The 21,291-nt window shown below is 40.2% G+C and overlaps 1 protein-coding gene across 7 annotated transcripts in view; it reads right to left on the reverse strand.

The window, feature by feature from the left end:
* Nucleotides 1-21,087, reverse strand: part of LOC140734619 (plasma membrane calcium-transporting ATPase 1-like) — a 119,106-nt gene extending 98,019 nt beyond the window's left edge. For 2 of the 7 annotated variants that reach the window (XM_073058839.1, XM_073058845.1), the window contains exon 1: nt 20,486-21,087. The gene's annotated coding sequence lies outside the window, so the exon portion shown is untranslated. The other 5 variants (XM_073058844.1, XM_073058842.1, XM_073058840.1 and 2 more) reach the window with 5 other exon arrangements.
* Nucleotides 21,088-21,291: the final 204 nt, after the last annotated feature.

Raw genomic sequence — 21,291 nt, forward strand, 5'->3', positions numbered from 1 at the left:
TTCCATTCAACTTCCCATCTGGTTGCCAATTAAAGGCAAAGGATCCAGTGATCACACTCAATGATTTCTGGGGCAAAGAATTAGTGGGATTGGTTTCCCTTCACCTCACTGGTCGACAATAGTCTCTCTTCCTAAAACTGACTCTGGGTTCTAGGCTCTGAAGTCAGAGGAAACATCTTTTTAGTCAGCCAGACTATAATAGAACTGTGAGACAACTGGATAAGAGGTAAAGATTAGCTTTACCTGTCACACATCTATTGAAACAGTGAAATTGAAAACAGTGCAAGTGTCACCAACGTTGCCTACTATTTAGGAGAGGGATGCGTTCTGATTGCATGTCAATTGACCAGGTCCTCTTTTTGGATTTCCCTTTGTGCAGGCAATGTAGTCTTGTTACACTTGTAGAGTTTTGTATTGACAAAAGTGATTGTGAACAGAGTTAGAAATCTGTGATGTCCTTAATATTGAATGGCAGGAATGGTTTTTGCAGAGGTTTTGGAGCACGAAAATGTCACTATGTAGTGCGGTAGTCCAAGACTAAGAAACAAGCAGGGAAAAGCATGTGTGTCACCATGCTTCCGGCATCAACGCAGCATGCCCACAACTTTAAAATGTTCTCTAGACACAAGGGTAATACCAAAATCATATATAAATTGTTAACAAACAAGTAAGTGAGGATTTGGCTAAAAGACATTTCACGAGTTGACAGGAATAGAGAAATGATGGGCACAGTCACAGGGAAGGAAGCAGTACTATTCAAAACACTCCTCAACCTAGGAATTAATCTAGTGAACAGTCACTGCCTTATCTTTAAGCTGTGAATGTTCATCAGTAATTAAGGGTAATGAAAATGCACTCCCGATTCAGTCTCAAAAACCTGTACAATTACAATAATAATCACTACTCCTACACTTCACACTCCCTAATAATAAAGATCAACATTAGCTTTATAAAATGTTTGAAATTTAATGGTATACAAGGGTACCAATTCTCCCAAATGCAGTAGACAACGCCATTTAAAAATATTTACTTTCTATTCTTGTCTGTAAATAATATTCAAACATTACAAAAGGTGCAGATACACGAAAGGAATAAGAAGCCACTGTCCAAATCAAAACAATGAAATACAAAGTTATTATTACCCAGGCCATATATAAATTGTTAAAGGACAAAAACAAGAGGACTTGGCTCATAGACCGGAATGGGAGAAATGATGGATGCTGGCACAGGGAAAGAGCAGTTCTATGAGGATGAAATTCACTTGAACCAGCTTGAGATCAATATTAAAAATTTACTGATGAAAATGAAAGGCATCCACAGGCAATAAATCCACAAACCAGTGGATGCACTGGTTGCAGTCTTCCAAAATTCTGCATACTATAGCATGGTTCAAATTAGAAGGTAGCAAATTTAAGGATGGAGACAAAACAGGAAATTAGACACCAATTAGCCTCTCTCAAGTAGGAAAAAGTACTGTTCTATAAATGAGGCAATTCTGTAAACGGTCAACATGGATTTATAATGGGGAAATCTTGTCCTACCAATCTGTTAGCTTTTTGAGGTTGTAAGTACTGTAGTGAATAGATAAGGGCTAATCAATGGAAGATGTGTATCTGTTAAAAAAAAATTTGAAAGGTACCATGTAAAAGAACATTTAATATTTTCTGGGGTTGCACAGTAATGAAGTGACAGTTGGAGAATTGGATAACAACGAAACTATAGGAATAAATGACTGGCAAGATTGGAAAACTGGCTCAATGAGTGTCAGTGATTAATGCTGGATATACACAATGACTTGAATGAGGAAACCACGTGTTATATTATTCAACTTTGCCATTGATCCACAGCTGGATGACATTATAGATATTAGGAAGGATACAAAGATATAGACAAGTGAATACAAAGAAAATTCAAGAGCTGTAGCCCCTCCACCTTCCTGTCCCAAGGAAAAGTAACTCACTACTTGTCACACGGGTGGCCCCTGGTTCCAGTCACACCTCTATCCCAATGAAGTGTGCTGTCCACATCTACCCTGCTAAGAATTCTCAACATCCCAAATGGGCAACATGTCAGATGGAATGTGGGAAATATTGAGGTAATCCTCTGGTATTAAATAGGAAGTGTTTGTTGCACAAATTTTAAGCATATTAAAGGAAAACCAAAACTTAATTAACATACACTGGGGTGGGGGGAGAGAGGTTAATGCTGCTTGTGTGTGGGAATGGGACAGAGGATTTAGGGTTTCTTACATTTGTGTCATTTATCCTTTGGGGTTTTTCTTCTGTTTCAAGGATGTCTGCAGCGAGTAAGAATTTCAGTTTGTATATTGAATACTTTCTCTGATATTAAATGGAACCATTGATAAAGTTGCAGGAACTCAGCAGGTCAGGCAGCATCTATGAAAATGAATAAGCAGTTGATGTTTTGGGCCACGACCGTTTATTAGGACCTATGACCCATATGATCCTGATGAAGGGTCTCAGCCTGAAGCATTCATTGCCATTGATGCTGTCTGACCAGATGAGTTCCTCCAGCCTCGTGTGTATTGCCCCAGATTTCTAAATTCTGCAGAATCTGGGTTTAAACTTGATCTACAACTTCCATGAGAACCCTGTAACTACATATTCAACTTCTATTAAATTCATACAAATATGATTGTGAAGAAAGCATGTCAACGCCTCTTCCTCATGAGTCTGCAGAGATTCAGCATGTCATCAAAAACCTTAGCAAACGTCTATAGATGTGTGATGGAAATGTGCTAACTGGTTACATTACAGTCTGGTTTGGAAACACCAATGCCTTTGATCAGAAAATCCTACAAAAGGTAGTAGACTTGGCCCAGACTATCACAGGTAAAACTCTCCCAAACATTGAGCACAACTATATGAAACACTGTTGTAGAAAAGCAGCATCCAAAGATCTTCACTGCTGCCACCAGGTAGAAGGTACAGTTGCCTCAGGACCTGCACCACCAGGTTCAAGAACAGTCACTACTCCTCAACCATCAGGCTCTTGAACAAAAGGAGATAACTACACTCATTTAAGGACTCTTGTTCTTTCACGCTGGTTATTTATTACTATTTATTTGTTATCTGCATTTGCAGTTGATTTTAGTTTACAGTTCCTGATGTTTACAGTTTACAAATCCTGTTTACAGTTACTATTCTATAGGCTAAGTATGCCTGCAGAAAAAGAATCTCTGGGCTGTGTGTTGGTGACATGCATACACTCTGATAATAAATTTTACTTTGAATTTTGAACAAGGTCACACACGAGGATAATTCAGTTCAAAAGGAAACCAATATGTAACCCTCTCACCAGGGCTCTTATATGAACTTGGCTCACTAACTAGCTCTACTAACAACTAAGCAATACACACAAACTGCTGGAGGAACTCAGCAGGACTGAATGGTCTCAGACCTAAATGTCCACTGATCTCTTTTCCATAGATGCTGTCTAGCCTACTTAGCTGCTCCAGCAGTTTGTGTACTGCTTGGATTTCCAGCATCTGTAGATATTCTCATCTGTCAACAACCATGTGACTTAGCAGGCATAAGGCCACCTTCCATAGGTTACACATGTCTAGGGTTGGTACAGTTTGGATTTAACCAAACACGGAAAGTGAGGACATTGCGGTTAAGGAACACTGATTGTAGTGAATGCTGTGTAAATACTGCCTCGTACGGAATTACCAGTCACCAAGAAATGACAGATCGTACACTGACATAAAATTATAAAGTATATTTACCAATTTTTCAACTTTACCAGTTAACAGGAAAACAAAATAACTCATTAGTCAAGCCAGTTCAAATGTGCACACAAATATTGGAGCTCGTTTCTGTAGTTGGGTGTATTGCTTCACTCATGCGCTGAAACCACTTTCTGCATGAAAGACACCAGCCACAGATCAAACTTCCCTCAAAGACCATCTTAAAAAAACTGACTAACTCAGGAGTATTGGCACTCCCTCTTTGGAACCATTCATCTGCACAAAGCACTTCTGACAACAGGGTCTCCCCTTCGAATGACATTCTACAGGTATCCTCCCTTGTGTCCTGCTCCCACCAAAAGATCCCAAAACAGCCTACTGTCCTTCAGAAATCTGATCCCATCCAACTCTCGAGAGACTTCCATCCACCCTACTAGGCAGAAAGTTAAACACATGCCAAGACAACCCCGACTGGCTGACACAACATTCCTAAGTTGGACAACATGGCTCCTTGTCTTTAACCAAAACTCTATTACTAGCAGGACATACTGCTTTTGCAGAAAACTGCTAAAATAAAAATAGCTCACAGAACAGCAGTAGAAATCTTAACCAGGACATTACAAATAAAACAACATTGTTCAGTATTTAAGTCCTATTCATTACTTTGAATTTCATCAATTTGTCATTTGACTGAGATGCTGTTATTTACAAATTATTCAAAGATTGAACTCTGAACAAGCCCCAAGGATGGCACATAGCCAGAAATGCTGCAGTATCACCCATCAGCCTTATTCAGGTTCAGTCCTTGCATAATTTGTAACTGATAGTAACGTGTGCTGTACCCCACAGTTCCGACAATCTGTGTTTGAGCTCAGCCTCGAGTGCTGCCTGCGTGGAGTTTGCATGCTTTGCCTCCAACTGCGTGAATGCTCACCAGGGTAGTCTGGCTTCCTCTTACATCCCAAAATGAGTTGGTTAGCCCATTATTGTTAATTACCACTGCGGTAGGTTAAGAGTTTCCGGCAGCAGACAGGAATGTGGAGAGCATTAAACATTGGATTAGAGTATGACTACTGTTAACAGGTGGTTGATAATTGGTATGGAATTAGTGTTTCTGTACTTTACAAATCTGACTAATTTAAATTAAAATTTAAAAGCACTGGGTTCTATAGCATCTAGGGACAGAGAAAGATCAATTTGTTAAGTCAATGACTTACATTACAGCATCTTGTAGCACTGTGTAAAATGAATACAGTTGCAAGAAAAAGTTTGTGAACCCTTAGAAATTATCCATTTTTCTTCATTAATTACTCAAAATGTGGTCTGATCTTCATCTAAGTCACAGCCACCAACACAATCTACCTAAACTAACAATCATGCTTCTTCTCATCATTTAAACATTCAGTCTAGGTTCAAAAAAGTATGTGAACCTCTGGGGTTATGCCTTCTACAAAAACTATTTGGAGTCAGGTGTTTCAATCAATGAGTTGAGATTGGAGGTGTGGGTTGCCCTATAAAAAAAGACAAAGTCAGGTTACTGACAGAGCCTGCTCTTCTCAAGAAAGATCTGTTCATCTGCACCATTCTTCGATCAAAACAACTTTCAGAGAAATTGTAGAGATGCAAGAAGCCAGAAAAGGCTATAAAAAACATCTCTAAAGACCCGAGTGCTCATCTGTCCACAGTAAGAAAAGCTGTCTACAAATGGAGGAAATTCAGTATTGTTGCTACCCTCCCTACGAGTGGGCGTCCTGCAAAAATCACAGCAAAAGCACAACAAGCAATGTTGAAGGAGGTGAATAAAAATCCAAGGGTAACAGCAAAAGACCTGCAGGAATCTCTATAACTTGCTAAAGTCTCTGTTTATGTGTCCACTATAAGGAAAAGCATTGAAGAATGGTATTCATGGAAGGACACTATGGAGGAAACCACTGCTTTCCAAAAAAAACCAATCTTGCTACATGTCTCAAGTTTCCAAAAGACTACCTGGATGTTCGATAACACTTCTGGGACAATGTTCTGTGGAGAGATGAGACAAAAGTTGAACTTTTTCGCAGATATGCACACCGCTATGTTTGGAGAAAAAGGACACCGTACACAAACACCAAAACCTCATCCTAACTGTGAAGTACTGTGGAAAAAGCATCATGATTTGGGGCTGTTTTGCTGCCTCAGGGCCTGGCCTGCATGCAATCATTGAGGGAACAATGAGCTCAAAATTGTATTAAGACAGTTTACAAGAGAATGACAGGGTAGTGGTCCATCACCTGACACTTAATAGAAGTTGGATGATGCAACAAGACAATGACCTGAAGCACAACAGTAAATCAACAGAATGCGGTAAAAAAAAGAAAATGCGTGTTTGGAATGGCCAAGTCAGGGTCCAGACTTTAACCCAATTGAGATGCTGTGGGATGACCTGAAGATGGCTGTTCATGTAAGGTATCCCAGAAACAGTTCTGTATGGAGGAATGGTCCAAAATTCCTCCTCGCCGTTGCACAAGTCTGATCAGCAGCTACAGGAAACACTGGGAGGAAGTTATTGCTGCTAAAGGAGGTTCCACCAGTTATTAAATACCAGGGTTCACATTTTTCTCAGCCTGGTCTGAATAATTAAACAATATGTTCAATAAAGACACGAAAAGTACAATTGTTTGTGTGTTATAGCTTAAGCAGATTGTGCTTGTCTATTATTAGATGAAGATCAGACCACATTTTATGAGTAATTAATGCAGAAAACCAGGGAATTGTAAAGAGCTCTCAAACATTTTTTTGCAACTGTATGCATAAACAGGTAGCAGTACAAATGAGTGGAATCCAAGTAATAAACTATTTACACAAACACAGAAGGGAGCAGGCATTCAGGTCCTTCGCTCAGATTTCTACTTGGATTGAAAGAACTGATACTATTTAGTTTGTCTGGATATTCTGTTAACTAAGCTATTCCAACATCACCTGTGTTTAAATAGAGGATGAGCACAAAAAGGCTCTCTCCCTACTTTATTGAAGAACTTGCAAGTTTTTGCCCTTCTTATCTGTTAAGTTGATAAATAAATTGACATGGACAAAAGTCTGCCCTGAATAATAAAATTATCTCCCCTTGCCAATTAGTGAACTAGAGAACATTGTATTCTGTTATCATAACAATGCAACACATCTGGCCACTTTGAATAAGATTGTACAAGATCCCTTCAAGGTTTATAGAACACAGCAGCACAGAAACAAGCCTTTTGGCCTATCACATCTGTACTGACCATAGTGGCAAACTATATAGCACTGATCCTTGCAGAAAACTGGTCAGTCCTACAGTCAGATAAACACCAAACCTCTAGACTGCCATGACCAAGTCCATTCTGTATCCGACACATGAACTCAACATGGATCCCACCTCTGGACCAGCTGACCATGAAGGAACATATCACATTATTTACTAAAATCCACCTTCATCTCCATCACCACCTCAAACAAAAACTAATTTGAGACAGGTTCTCCCCCGCCTAAAGCCTTGCTGACTATTGCCAACAAGATCATGCAACTCATTAACTTACCATGGGTATACAACAGGGGCTCCCAGTCTGGGGCCCACAAACTCCTTAATTAATGGCATAAAAAGATTGGTAACCCCTATTTTATAATTTCAACACTGATGTACAATCTGCCAGGGAGTTTGACTCATCCTCAGCCAAAGCATGCCAGATCCCTAGGGGTCATTCAAGATCAATATTTCCTAGCTCACCTTGCACATGAGACAAAGTAAGCAACACGAGTTAGGTACTGACCTGATACATCACTGCACAAGCTGAAAATAGCTGGCTTTTCCAACCACTAAGTACCTAACCCATAGGCTCACTTCGAAATATCAGAAGTCCACGACATAACAAAAATCGCAGTATTAAATGTGTTCATAATGCTGTAAATGGAACCACCCAAAAGAGTATTCCTAATTTGAAACAAAATGCATTAGTAGCAAATTTTAAATATCAAATCTTTAAACTATGTACCAACTTCCTGCAGAAGGTATTGCAAGATCATAACAATCTACTTTTTGTCCTCAACTGACATCAAACTAATTCACTCTACTTCCTACTCAGCAAGTAAACCAAGAAATCAGCAGAGAACACGAGCACTTAAATATCCACTGCACTATTTACCAAGATTTTCCTTGTGGTACAGGGGGATCAACGTGGAGCAGTCTACACTGAGCACAGATTTTTCCAGAATTTCTGCTGCAAAATGGAGAGTGTAAAGTGAAAGGGAGGAAATAAGAATGCCATAAAGGTTTGTGCATTTACTTACCTCTGCTTATTAATGATTTCCTAGTGTGCTATTTTATCTATACTATCTAAAAATTAGGGTGACACAGCTGATAGAGCTACTAGCTTATAGCACCAGAGACCCAAGATCAATACTGACCTCAGCCCACTGTGTGGAGTTCACACATTCTCTCCACAACCAGAGTTCCTCCAGTGTCCTTACCCATCCCATAGACAGGCAAGATGGTTACTCAAAATTGCCCTTGGTATTGTGTGCGAATGATAGAATCTCCAGAGGGGACGGGGGAGGTGGTGGTGGAGAGAAAGTGGAGCGAATAGAAAGGGTTTAATAAAATATTAATGGGGTTGGTAGTCAGCATGGACTCTGGACTGAAAAGCCCGGTTCTGCGTTGTATTTCCAACTACAAAACCTGTACAGATCAAATTTTCCATATTGCATGTGACAGTTGGCTAAAATATTACAAAACACCATTAGAAAAATAAATTTCAGCATCAAGAAAACTGCTCCTATATTCTGCTCAAGGTGATACACATCAATAAAGGAAATTAACCACATACTTTGATCAGCCAGTCAGCATGAAGAACCACATAATTTACATAATATCAAGATACAGTGTGAAACTAATCTGCTTTAACTAATCTAGAGGCCTCATTGCACTTTTTAAAAAATTACTTTCTTTGTTAAATCATGAAGAATTCTGTGCCAAAATATTAATACTGTTTATCTTAGAGTTCTAGATTGTTTGACCTGAGAAAAAGCAGAGCTTGCATTTCATATATTAAACATGAATGAAAAAAAAAGAAAGAAACCAAACTCATTTGAAGCGCTGAATTAACATGACACTTATTCAGTATGACATAATTGTAGGCAGAAATATGCTTGACATATACCAATAATTTAGTTAACACAAGTTCAAAGATTTATAAACTAGAAAAGCAAATTAATTGAATATTAGGCTTCCGCCACACAAACTAATCCAAGTTTTCTTCACATAGGTTTTGTTTTGATCTAATAATTTTCCATCCATTGTCAAGCACCTTATGAGTGGATGGATCAAACAATCTGACACGGACTGATCTACTTCCATTATTAATGAGCAGACAAAGCAAACATGCAACCACAGATTTGGCTCTATTACTTGCCTTTACTGACAACAGCCGTGGAAAAGCAAGTGATCTAATTCACTTAAGATTTTGCATGAGGAACAGTTGCCTTTCAAAGCAAATAATAAATTAGCTAACATTGTGCCAATCGTAACCGGAGCATGCGGATACTTCATTTTCAAACTAGATTGGAAATTAATGATTTACAGTGATCTACATTAAGTGTGAGAACTCATTAAATCCAAAACCTTCAGATCAACAATACAAATGAGCCCAAAGATTTTTTTTTAAATTTGTCCCTTTAGAGACTAAAAGGGGAATCAAACTGGCACACTGGTGCCAGACTTAAATCAACTCAAATACCCAAGTTCTAACTCTCTCCAGAATAAGAGGTCATTTTCACTCAATTTAAAGCTAAGGATTCTTAAAGCATAAAGCTACAAACAATTAAGGCTATCTATTTTGTTCAACACTCAAGCACATTCACATCTTAATTTGTTAGACAATTAATTCCTGTACATAATCACCCACATTTCACCTGACAGTTAACATCCTTGTGAGCTTCTGATCTCAAGGCTTCAGCTTATATGATCCAAAATAACTAACAAAGTCAAAATAAATCTCTAAAACATGTCCCTAAAAGAGCAATTTAAATACCAGTGACTTTCTCCTTGGAAAAAGCCAAAGCAAAGTTGAGGCAAATTAGATTTATATATCGAGTGCAATTGCAACCATTGTTAACGCTATCATTACTTTTACTTAAAGCAGTACAAGGCATAAGAAGACTGACCAGGAAAACTCCAACCATGGCTCACTTGTCTGGATTAGAGAAGCAGAAGTATTCTTCTATTTCTTAGCACTGATTGAAGAAACAATTTTATACCAGCCAGAACTCTAGCTCCTCCCACTGATGAGAACATGGGTGTGGTCATGAAGCCTTGATTACAATCTCTGGCTCTGAAAAGGTAAACTAACTTAGTGGCAATGATGGGCAATGAGGGTACTAGGTTGACATACACAATATGATTTCAACAACAGTTTGGCAAGAATTCATCTGAAAGTCAAAATAATACAAGCTCGAGTTCAACAAAGTGGCAAATTTGATAGCAATAATAGCAGATCGGCTTTGTGCCCTGTGATTCCTCAGAACTCAATGTCCCTCACTTTTGTGATATTTAATAATAATTTAGATTTAATGGTTAGCTTTGTCACATGTACATTAAAACATACAGTGATGATTGTGCTAGGCAACCTACGAAGTGTCACCATGGTACGGCACCAATATATGGCCACAACTCTCTATCCTAACTGTATGTAGACACAATAAAGAAATTGACCAGTGTGTTTGGTAGTCTGGAAGAAAGCTGTAGCTTAATTGATCAGTGAACGAAAGTGGCAAGCAAGTCAAAAGAATACTACACAAATACCAGGTATTAAAAATAGGTAGTCAGTCACTGGAATCCATACAGACTGATCCCTTGCAAAAGCAGGCCTTGCTGTGCAGTATCCATGGTTATTTTTGTCAAGCAGAGAAAGACGACATCAGAAAAGCAGCAAAATCGCAGCTCCAGCAGTTAGGCAATCCATAGAAATCAAGAGTGAGTGATTTCCATTCATATCGAGGATTCTGAGATGATTGACGAGTTTCATGATACCAGATCTGCTGAAGGAGGGAAGGCAGGTGATTGCATGGAGGCAGAATTGGGCCATTTGGCCCATGGAGTCTGCTGTGCCATTCCATGTTTGATTTATTATCCCTCTCTACCCCATTTGCCCCATAACCTTTGACGCCCTGACTGATCAAGAACCTATCAACCTACACTTTAAATATGCCCAATGACTTGGGCTCCACAGCCATCTATGGTAATGAAATCCTCAGATTCACTACCCTGTGGCTGAAGAAATTCAGCATCTCTGTTCTAAAAGGACATTCTTCTATTCTGAGGCTGTGCCATCTGGTCCTAGACTCCCCCACGATTGAAAACACCCTCTCCACATCCACTCTATCAATATTCAATGGGGTTTCAATGAGATCCACCCCCCCCCCCCATTCTTCTAAACCAGTGAGTACAGACTCAGAGCCATCAAGACAAATTAACTTGAGACTCCAGTTCAAGACACCCTGGGCTAGTAATTTCCATGAGGCAGTGAGATACCACATTCTCGAGGCAGCTTCTTTTCACATATTACTGCAAGACTAATACAGAGGAAAGTTGCAAGGGTGCTCCAGAAGTGTAACATTTCATCTGCAGAACAACGTCTAGAAACATCTTTGTTCCAAACATTGTGGATTCAAGTGACCCATTTCCTGTAGAGGTCAACAAATGGAGGGGGCATATATTTGAATAAATTGGTGGACAAATTCAAGAGGGAATTGAAGGGAAATTCTTTCACTTATGAGTGCTGTAGTCTGGAATTCATTAGCCACAAGTTTGGATGAGACAGAACCATTTCATTAAGATGCATTCAATTGCTGTAATGTACAAAGTTATGAACCTCAATCTGTAAACCAAGAGCGTCACAGTGCACAGCCAATTCTTTGAGCAAAATAGAAACTAATTGCAGAATTAGTGATTCATTGCATTCAAGGGGCATAAAAACAAATATTTCTATTTAAAAGCTGGCAAGAATATGAAGATAGAAAATATTCAGTGTAGAATATTTCTTCCAAAATGGCAGTTTCCATTTCAACGATGCCTCTGAACATTGGTATGCACAAGTATTTTCCAAAAATAAAATTAAATTTAATCTTGTATACAATTTAAGCAGCAATTACAGACTGTTTGCCTTCAAGCAACTTTATGGTACAACCTAAGCACCACCCAACTAAGCAGGCACCACACATTGTGAAGAATGACGACAAAACCAAGTGGATGATTATAATGAGAAATATGCATTTAACAAGATTCTAATCGTCTCATCATGCCACGGGCCATTTTTGTCACTGTTAAACACCGAAAAATTCTGCAAATTGGTACTGAAGATATGCAAGTAGCCTACATGATATATGAATTGCTGAAAAAAATCACAGTTCAAATAGAAATTCGGTTGCACATAGGCATTATACGACCAAATTTATACCCTCGCATTGGTTCTAAAGCCAGCTCATATTAATTTGCATTGGAGGGTAGAAATACAAACCATACTGATAAAGGGTGAATATCCAGCTCTGCTTGTTTAGTTATAAATGGAACATGAACGCCAACCTTCAATGCTTGTAAGTTAAATCTATACTTCCTCAACCTCAAATATTACACAAGGGACATTCAAACCAGAGTGTCAACATTCAAAGGTGAAACACATTTAACAAAAACTAGCACCCAATTACAATTCTGTATAACAATGAAACTGTACAACTTACAGCCAGGTGAGTTTCCAATTGTTCACTCATTTTTATGTCTCTTAAAACATGAAAGTTATCTGGCCCATGAAGTTTATGCAGGCACTAGAGCATAACGAGCCATTTCTCTGAAAGCTTTATCACATGCCCAGCATCTTCTAATTTTCTTGCCACCTATCTGCAGCAGGATAATTTAACATCGCTGATTAACATAAGAGTGTCTTTGAAATGTGGGAGGACACCAGAGCCCAGAGAAAACCTACATGATCCAGGTTAAGCTCCTTGCATGCGGCACCCAAGATCAGAATTGAACCTGGGTCACTGGAACAATGTAGCAGCAGCATCATCCCACAAAAGTCACCATGCTGGGCACCTCTACTATGGTCCAACTATACTGTAAATTGTGCATTGACTAACATTTCATGGAGACACAATTAGAAGGGTTTCTGAATATTTTATCCTAAATTGCATGTGAAAAGCATTATTCCTAATTTAGTATTGTTAGGATTTAAAATGAGCAATAAAAGTATGACTGAGATGGTGGCAAAATTTTTTTTTTTTTTTTTAAAAGACAGGCATTTCAGGGAAGAGTTTCTGAAAATGGGAACAAAATGACCCAACACCGATCAATGAATTCAATCTATTTCATTTACATTGTCACTGAAGGTGGTCCACTATGTATTTGGTCTCACAGTTAAATGTTTCTCTTATGTCAATAAGACTCTACAATAGGTAATCAAAACTGCTCAATGAATCACTGGCACCAGCCTACCCACCATTAAGGACATAGACACAGAAAGATGTCAGAAAAGGCCCAGTAACATCATGAAGGATTCCACCCACCCTACTCAAGGACTGTCTGTCCCACTCCAATCTGGGAGGAGGCTACGTAGCACCCACACCAAGAATACCAGAATCAAAAACAGTTACTTTCCCCAAGTAGCAAGGCTGATCAACAGCTCCACTCAATAACCCACCCCTCCAACCACCATTACTTTTCATATCCAGTCATCTAATGTACAGACTCCTGTGTCTAGCTTCACTTAATGTACATATGTATACAAGCTATCATATGCATTTAATATTTATTGGTGCCCTTTATCTTTTTTTTTGTGCTGCATCAAATCCCAAGTAACAATTATTTCATTTTCCTTTTCACTTGTGTACTGGAAATGACAGTAAGCAATCTTGAATGTACAAGTTAATTGTAGAATCGGGGGGTAGGGTTGAGGAAGAAAATGTATTTGTTCAAAATCTGATCACCAAGGTGACCTATTTATGCACATAACTGAAAACACATCCATGCTCTGAAAGTGTATAAAAATAAATACCCAGTAATAGAGACTTTGCTTACTGCCACCAGCAGATCCAGAAAATAGGAAGAAAATGGCTCAACACCCAGATCGATGAATTGTATTTCTTTTCTCTGCAATAATCATTAAAGGTGGACCATGATGGATTTGGTCTCCCAATACTTTTCTTATACAAATGTACAAGTTGCAAGTTATTCGTGGGATAGGGCGGGAGGTGGGTTAAGAGGAAGAAAGTGTATTTGTTCAAAAATCTGATCAAGGTGACCTATTCATGCACATAATTGAAAACCCATCCATAGCCTGAAAGTGCATAAAAATAACTGGATATCCAGTACCACAGACAGTACAAGAAACCGCTGCTCCCGTATTTGCACTACAATTGGAAGTGGTTAGTCTCTGACAGCAGCAGTGTAATTATAGCTTTTCCTTTAACTTACCTTGCACACCTATTAGAACAGTTGAAACAGAGCTCATCTACTTGTAACAATGACTACTAGAGTATATAGATTGAATAAGACAAGCAAATGACATATATGAGGAATTTAAATTCAGTCAAAACCAAATGTTCACAAGTCAGGGACTACTCATTAATTCTTCCCGGCAGTCCAAGGGTTTTAACATTACAGGCAGACCAAGTTAGAGATAAACAAGTTGAACTGGACCATTCCTTCCTCCCCTGTCCACTCCTTTCAATGAAGCTTTTATACTGACAGTACCATTAGTCAGTGGTAGGAAGAAAGGGTTATTAAATTCCAACTAGTTAGCTATTCAAACAGCAAGGTTTAGTTAAGTTCATTAATTGAACATTTTACTGAATGGCACAAGTGTTACCAGACATGTTAAAAGTTTTGTAAATCACCTATTGTACATTGCTGTGATGGAACAACCCATTATATGTACGTGAAACAAGATTTCACCCCATCGCTACAGAATGCTTCATACAAAAATCTGCTTTTTGCTATTCCCAGCAATGTAACAGTTGATAGATAGAATTAGTTTGGCAGCCACTACTTAGGTGCATTTATCTTATAGTTAAGGCAAATTCACTCTTCACTTCTTCCCTTATAGACAATAGACAGTAGGTGCAGGAGTAGGCCATTCAGCCCTTCTAGCCAGCACCACCATTCACTGTGATCATGGCTGATCATACACAATCAGTACCCCGTTCCTGCCCTCTCCCCATATCCCTTGACTCCACTATCTATAAGAGCTCTATCTAACTCTCTCTTGAATGCATCCAGAGACTTGGCCTCCACTGCCTTCTGGGGCAGAGCATTCCACATATCCACCACTCTCTGGGTAAAAAAGTTTTTCCACATCTCTGTTCTAAATGGCCTACCCCTTATTCTTAAACTGTGACCTCTAGTTCTGGACTCACCCGTCAGCGGGAACATGCTTCCTGCCTCCTGTGTGTCCAATCCCTTAATAATCTTATATGTTTCAATCAGATCCCCTCTCATCCTTCTAAATTCTAGTGTATACAAGCCCAGTCGCTCCAATCTTTCAACATATGACAGACCCGCCATTCCGGGAATTAACCTTGTGAACCTACGCAGCACTCCCTCAATAGCAAGAATGTCCTTCCTCAAATTTGGAGACCAAAACTGCACACAATACTCCAGGTGGGGTCTCACCAGGGCCCTGTACAGCTGCAGAAGGACCTCTTTACTCCTATACTCAATTCCTCTTGTTATAAAAGCCAGCATGCCATTAGCTTTCTTCACCGCCTGCTGTACCTGCATGCTTGCTTTCATTGACTGATGTACAAGAACACCTAGATCTCGTTGTACTTCCCCTTTTCCTAACTTGACTCCATTTAAATAGTAATCTGCCTTCCTGTTCTTGCCACCAAAGTGGATAACCTCACATTTATCCACATTAAACTGCATCTGCCATACATTTGCCCACTCACCCAACCTGTCCAAGTCACCCTGCATTCTCATAACATCCTCCTGACATTTCACACTGCCACCCAGCTTTGTCATCAGCAAATTTGCTAATGTTACTTTTAATCCCTTCATCTAAATCAATGTATACTGTAAACGGCTGCGGTCCCAGCACCGAACCTTGCAGTACCCCACTGGTCACAGCCTGCCATTCCGAAAGACACCCGTTAATCACTACTCTTTGTTTCCTGTCAGCCAGCCAATTTTCAATCAATGTCAGTACTCTGCCCCCAATACCATGTGCCCTAATTTTGCCCACTAATCTCCTATGTGGGACTTTATCAAAAGCTTTCTGGAAGTCCCAGTACACTACATCCACTGGCTCTCCCTTGTCCATTTTCATAGTTACATCCTCAAAAAACTCCAGAAGATTAGTCAAGCATGATTTTCCCTTCATAAATCCATGCTGACTCGGACTGATCCTTCTACTGCTATCCAAATGTGTTGTAATTTCCCCTTTTATAATTGACTCCAGCATCTTTCCCACCACTGACGTCAGGCTAACCGGTCTATAATTCCCTGTTTTCTCTCTCCCTCCTTTCTTGAAAAGTGGGACAAGATTAGCTACTCTCCAATCAGCAGGAACTGTTCCTGAATCTAAAGAGCATTGGAAAATGATTACCAATGCATCCACGATTTCTAGAGCCACCTCTTTAAGTACCCTGGGATGCAGACCATCAGGTCCTGGGGACTTATCAGCCTTCAGACTCAACAGTCTATCCAACACCATTTCTTGCCTTATATAAATTTCCTTCAGTTCATCCTTTACCCTAGTTCCTTTGGCCACTATTACATCTGGGAGATTGTTTGTGTCTTCCCTAGTGAAGACAGATCCAAAGTACCTGTTCAACTCACCTGCCATTTCCTTGTTCTCCATAATAAATTCACCCGTTTCTGTCTTCCATGTCCCAATTTTGGTCTGAACTATTTTTTTGCTATTCACATACCTAAAGAAGCTTTTACTATCCTCCTTTATATTCTTGGCTAGTTTACCTTCGTACCTCATTTTTTCTTGGCGTATTGCCTTTTTTGTTATCTTCTGTTGCTCTTTAAAAGCTTCCCAGTCCTCCGGTTTCCCGCTCATCTTTGCTATGTTATACTTCTTCACTTTTATTTTTATACTGCCATTTACTTCCCTCGTCAGCCACGGCCACCCCTTACTCCCCTTAGGATCTTTCTTCCTCTTTGGAATGAACCGATCCTGCACCTTCTGCATTATTCCCAGAAATACCTGCCATTTTTGTTCCGTCTTCCCTGCTAGGGTATTGTTCCATTGAACTTTGGCCAGCTCCTCCCTCATAGCTCCATAGTTCCCTTTGTTCAACTGTAATACTGACACATCTGATTTTCCCTTCTCCTTCTCAAATTGTAGGTTAAAACATATCATATTATGGTCACTACCTCCTAATGGTTCCTTTACCTCGAGGTCCCTGATCAAATCCGGTTCAGGGATTGGCACTTATCTCAGGGGATTGGCACTTTAAAACAAATATTTTGGATAAGAAAATTTTTGTTAATTGTTCCAAGAACTTGAGTGTAATTTGATTTCACACAAAACTTTGTCTGAACTTCCACTTCATCTTTAAGTCAATTTTAGAATCAGGATTAGAAAGTCACTGAGTCAATATTTCATACTTCAGAAGTTCTTCATTTCTACTTAATTAAGTGAACGTAAACAGATCAAATTTTGGATTGATACTCTGATTTTTATTCACTTATTCGTCTATGCTGTAGTTTTACTACTGACATTCTAGGGCAAGTCTGTTTAGTCTACTGGTTTAATAAATTGTTCCGGCCCATTTAATGGACAAGTCTATAGAGAATCTTCCCTTGTAACTAATGAGTGTATTCATTAGTCTGTGATACTGGCACTCCAATTTTAAAAAGTCCAGCAAGTCATATTCTAGAAACGGATTTTGCTTCTTTACTTCAGTTTCAGAAACTAGGTTGAACTAGTTTAGTAGTCCTAAGAGTCAAAATGCTGAGAAATTTAGGGGAGACTTTTGGTACACAAGTTAAAATTTAATGCAATTCAGTATACCATTATTTGTAGAGGTCAAATTAAACTCGAAGATGGAATACAATTTCACATGTCCAATGCACCATTCTGAAATTAAAATACAATCAGTTAAGCGAATGAAAAAAATTATTTGAAATACAGAATGGGTAGTTATTCTTTAAAACTAATTTCAGCAGGGGGTGAGAAAACTACACTAGGGGAATAGGGAAATTAGTGGTTGCATTAATATAATGTTTCAGAGTGAACTGATTAATTGGAAAGCTTTTTAGTTATGTCCTAGAAGTAATGAGCCAAGTATATTTAAGAACAAGTATCAGGAAAATCAGACAATGATTGAACTAGAGTTTTTTAAAGGTTAAATTGTTTGCTCACATTTTTGTGGACATAAATGACAAAATTACTGCCTGTTCTCAGGGTACAATCCATTTGGCATCTACTTAATCTGTAATTAATGCCAAAATATGGTCTGTTAACACCAAAAGATTACAAAACAGGATGTAACAGGTTATGGATGAATTGCAGGCATTTAAAGGAAAATCAGTGCAAATTATAGCTAAATGTTACTTGCTCAAACCACCCCATCTTTTTTTTAAAAAAAACTTTACTGAAAAAAATTAATGATCATTTCATACAAAAGCCTCTGTGCAATTCAAGGCATTATATTGGCTTCAGACTACTAAAATTATTCATATCAAAGCAAGAAAATTTGAGATCAAGACCTAACTAGCACCGTTCATTGATTTTACTGAATGGCACTTAACCCTATAGAACATCAGTATACGCACCGGTTAATTTAAATAACTTAAAGCACAATCAACGCCTTGTTAAAAATTTTGCTGCAAAGCGAAAATTGCACACCAAAACGTTCAAATAGAGAACGATCATTACCTGCTAATAAATCTTTTAACCAACACAAAATACTCACCCAGTTTCACTAATCGTACCAATTACTTTGGTAAGGCAACATTGTTCGCATTTTCAAGTGGACATGGACATTCGCGGGCAGCAGATTGTCCTTGTGTGCAATCAGTGATTGATGGCCGACTAATACCAGCAATATAGTGGCGACGACGTCACTATTTGAGTGGAAAAACTCCAATCTTGGAAAATAAGTTACAGCCATCTGGTCTTGGGATCCTACTTCCTACTCACTGGGTGCCTAAATCGTGAATATCAAGTTTGTCGAGACCGTACGCTACATTGCCGTCACGTTTGTACTCTTTCCCACAGATTCTCAGTCAGTGTATCCTTTGAACAGTCAATAGTCTGCACAATTATAGATTCCAACTTAAAGAAAATATAATTAAATGAAAAGGGCGTTTGAACCCACAAGTTAGATGCCCCACTGCAGGCGAAAATTACTAAACCTTCGAGGCATCCAAGTATCACATTAAATCCAACCCCCACCCTTACAAGTTCTCCGCATCGGGCATCTCGTGATTAATCTAAGACTCATCTCCCAATCATTTGTATCGCCTCTCCAGAAAGTTACAATTCACTACAAGTTATTTAAAAAATGACATATGCAGGCACCTCTCTCTAGATGGCACATCTTCCTCAGCAAGTGGGGCTACAATTATAATGCGTGTAGAAATGTCGATATCTTCGACAACACATTTCCCATGCCTGGAAACAACTCTGCATGCATAGAAACCTTAAACGTATTAAAAATTGCCTTACTCAAGAATCTCTGATTGCGCTTTAGCAATACGATAAGCAACATAATTTGAATGTAAATTGACATGCTACTCCATACAGCCGATTCGAACAGACAGTAATTCCAAACAACTCGCAATATTAAACTGTACATCAGTAAAACACTTACCGCACGATAAGATAAACAACTGATCAATGAAACTCAACACTTAGACACCACAGCTACAACACAACTCAACATTTAGCCGTCTGTATTGAACTAACATCGGGCCATTCGCACTGCTCGAGGATGATTCATGAAGGAACTTACGTCTTATAAATACGGATATAATTACAGACGTTGGTGGTACAAAATGGATGATTAGGAGGATGTGAAACCAGTGCAGGTATCATGACTGTACCGCCTGTAGCCTTTTTGTGTTGAGGAGCGTGGAGAGGGTAAAGCAGGTCCGATGCAAGCAACCCCACGAAAGGCAGAATTCACCACAGAAGACTAAACTGATTCAAGATACAAAGTTGCCCAAGCCCTTTCTAAAAATGCACCTCGGCTGCACAACTCGACTGGCTTTACAACACACATTACACTAGAAGAGCAGTCTTTGAAAGCTCACGATGAATGCATTTTCGCGCAATTGCGGCCACGAGTGCACCGCCAGATGGAAGTCAGAACTGTTTCTTTTTATTAAGACACACGAGGTGAAGCGAGGAGGACACCTCCCCTCGTGTTCATGCCGCTATCCCGCTTCCAACACGCAGTAGCTAAAGCCCAAGACGGGCTCAGAGAGACACGAGGCGGGTGGGTGCAAGTTGAACTAATTTAATTCAAGGTCAAAGAACGATCTGGCTTTAATCAGCAACGCACTTGGATATTAACCGGGATAGATAGATTACATGGCATCTGAAGCTAATAGGAATAAAGGTATAATTTGCAAAACTCAGGATGGAAACAGTTAAATGAAGAGCAGATGATTATCTGACCTGCAAAGCGCCGGGTACATTGCACATACGGACCATGCAAAGGGTGACAGGGGAGTAACTGCAACCCAACTCTGCCTACAAAAATATCCGGGGGAAGATTAAATGGCATGCTTGCTTAAGAAAGACAGAGCCATCCGTGGCTTACCTGGTGGAGGGAATCCTGTTGTAAACAAGGCGGCACAAAGAGGGTGGCTGGAGGGAGGAGAATCCTACCGGCAACGGCTTCACCACCCCTCTCCACCCCCACCTTACCTCCCAAACCCCCACCCCACCCCTTTAGTCACTTCTCCGGGCTCGGCTGGAACCCCTAGGCGGAATCAGCCGCTGGGCTTGGGCTTTCCCCGCAAGTGAGAGGCTCGGGGGGGGGGGGTGATCCCCGAGGCCCGCTTCAGGGCCACATTGCGTTGAGAGTGGACACGGGTAAACACCAGTCCACCTGCTTCTTTTTGTGTGGGTGTGGGGGAGAGGAGTGTTGAAGGGGTTAGGGCTGCGAGGCCCTTTGGCCCAGGCCGGCGCCCACACCAGGATGCCGGAGGCGTGTATGAGAGCGGGAGCTGAGGCGGCGGCTACGGCGCTTGTTGTTGTTGTCAGTATGTGTGTGAGAGATATATGGAGTGAGGGGGGAGGGGAGGCTTGAGTCCTGCCCTGCAAACAGGTGGATGGAGGAGCCCGGCCAACACGCCACACTACCCGACCGGCAGCTAGTCTCTCCCCGACCGTCCCCTCCCCCCATCGCCCGGCCGCCGAACCTACCCCTCCACGTGACCACCAGGCCCGCCCGCCCATTGGAGAGGGGAGAAAATCCCGCCCATCCCAGAGGAACCCGGATCGAGAAAAAAGTGGGCGAAGCCTCCGCCTCCACCAGCGACGCTGTCGGCGATTGGAGACGCGACGCGGATGGGCGGGCTGAATGACGTCACTGTTTCCATGACGTAAAATTCTGACCCCGCC

Source organism: Hemitrygon akajei, chromosome 10 (assembly GCF_048418815.1).
Source record: "Hemitrygon akajei chromosome 10, sHemAka1.3, whole genome shotgun sequence".
Lineage (NCBI taxonomy): Eukaryota > Metazoa > Chordata > Chondrichthyes > Myliobatiformes > Dasyatidae > Hemitrygon > Hemitrygon akajei.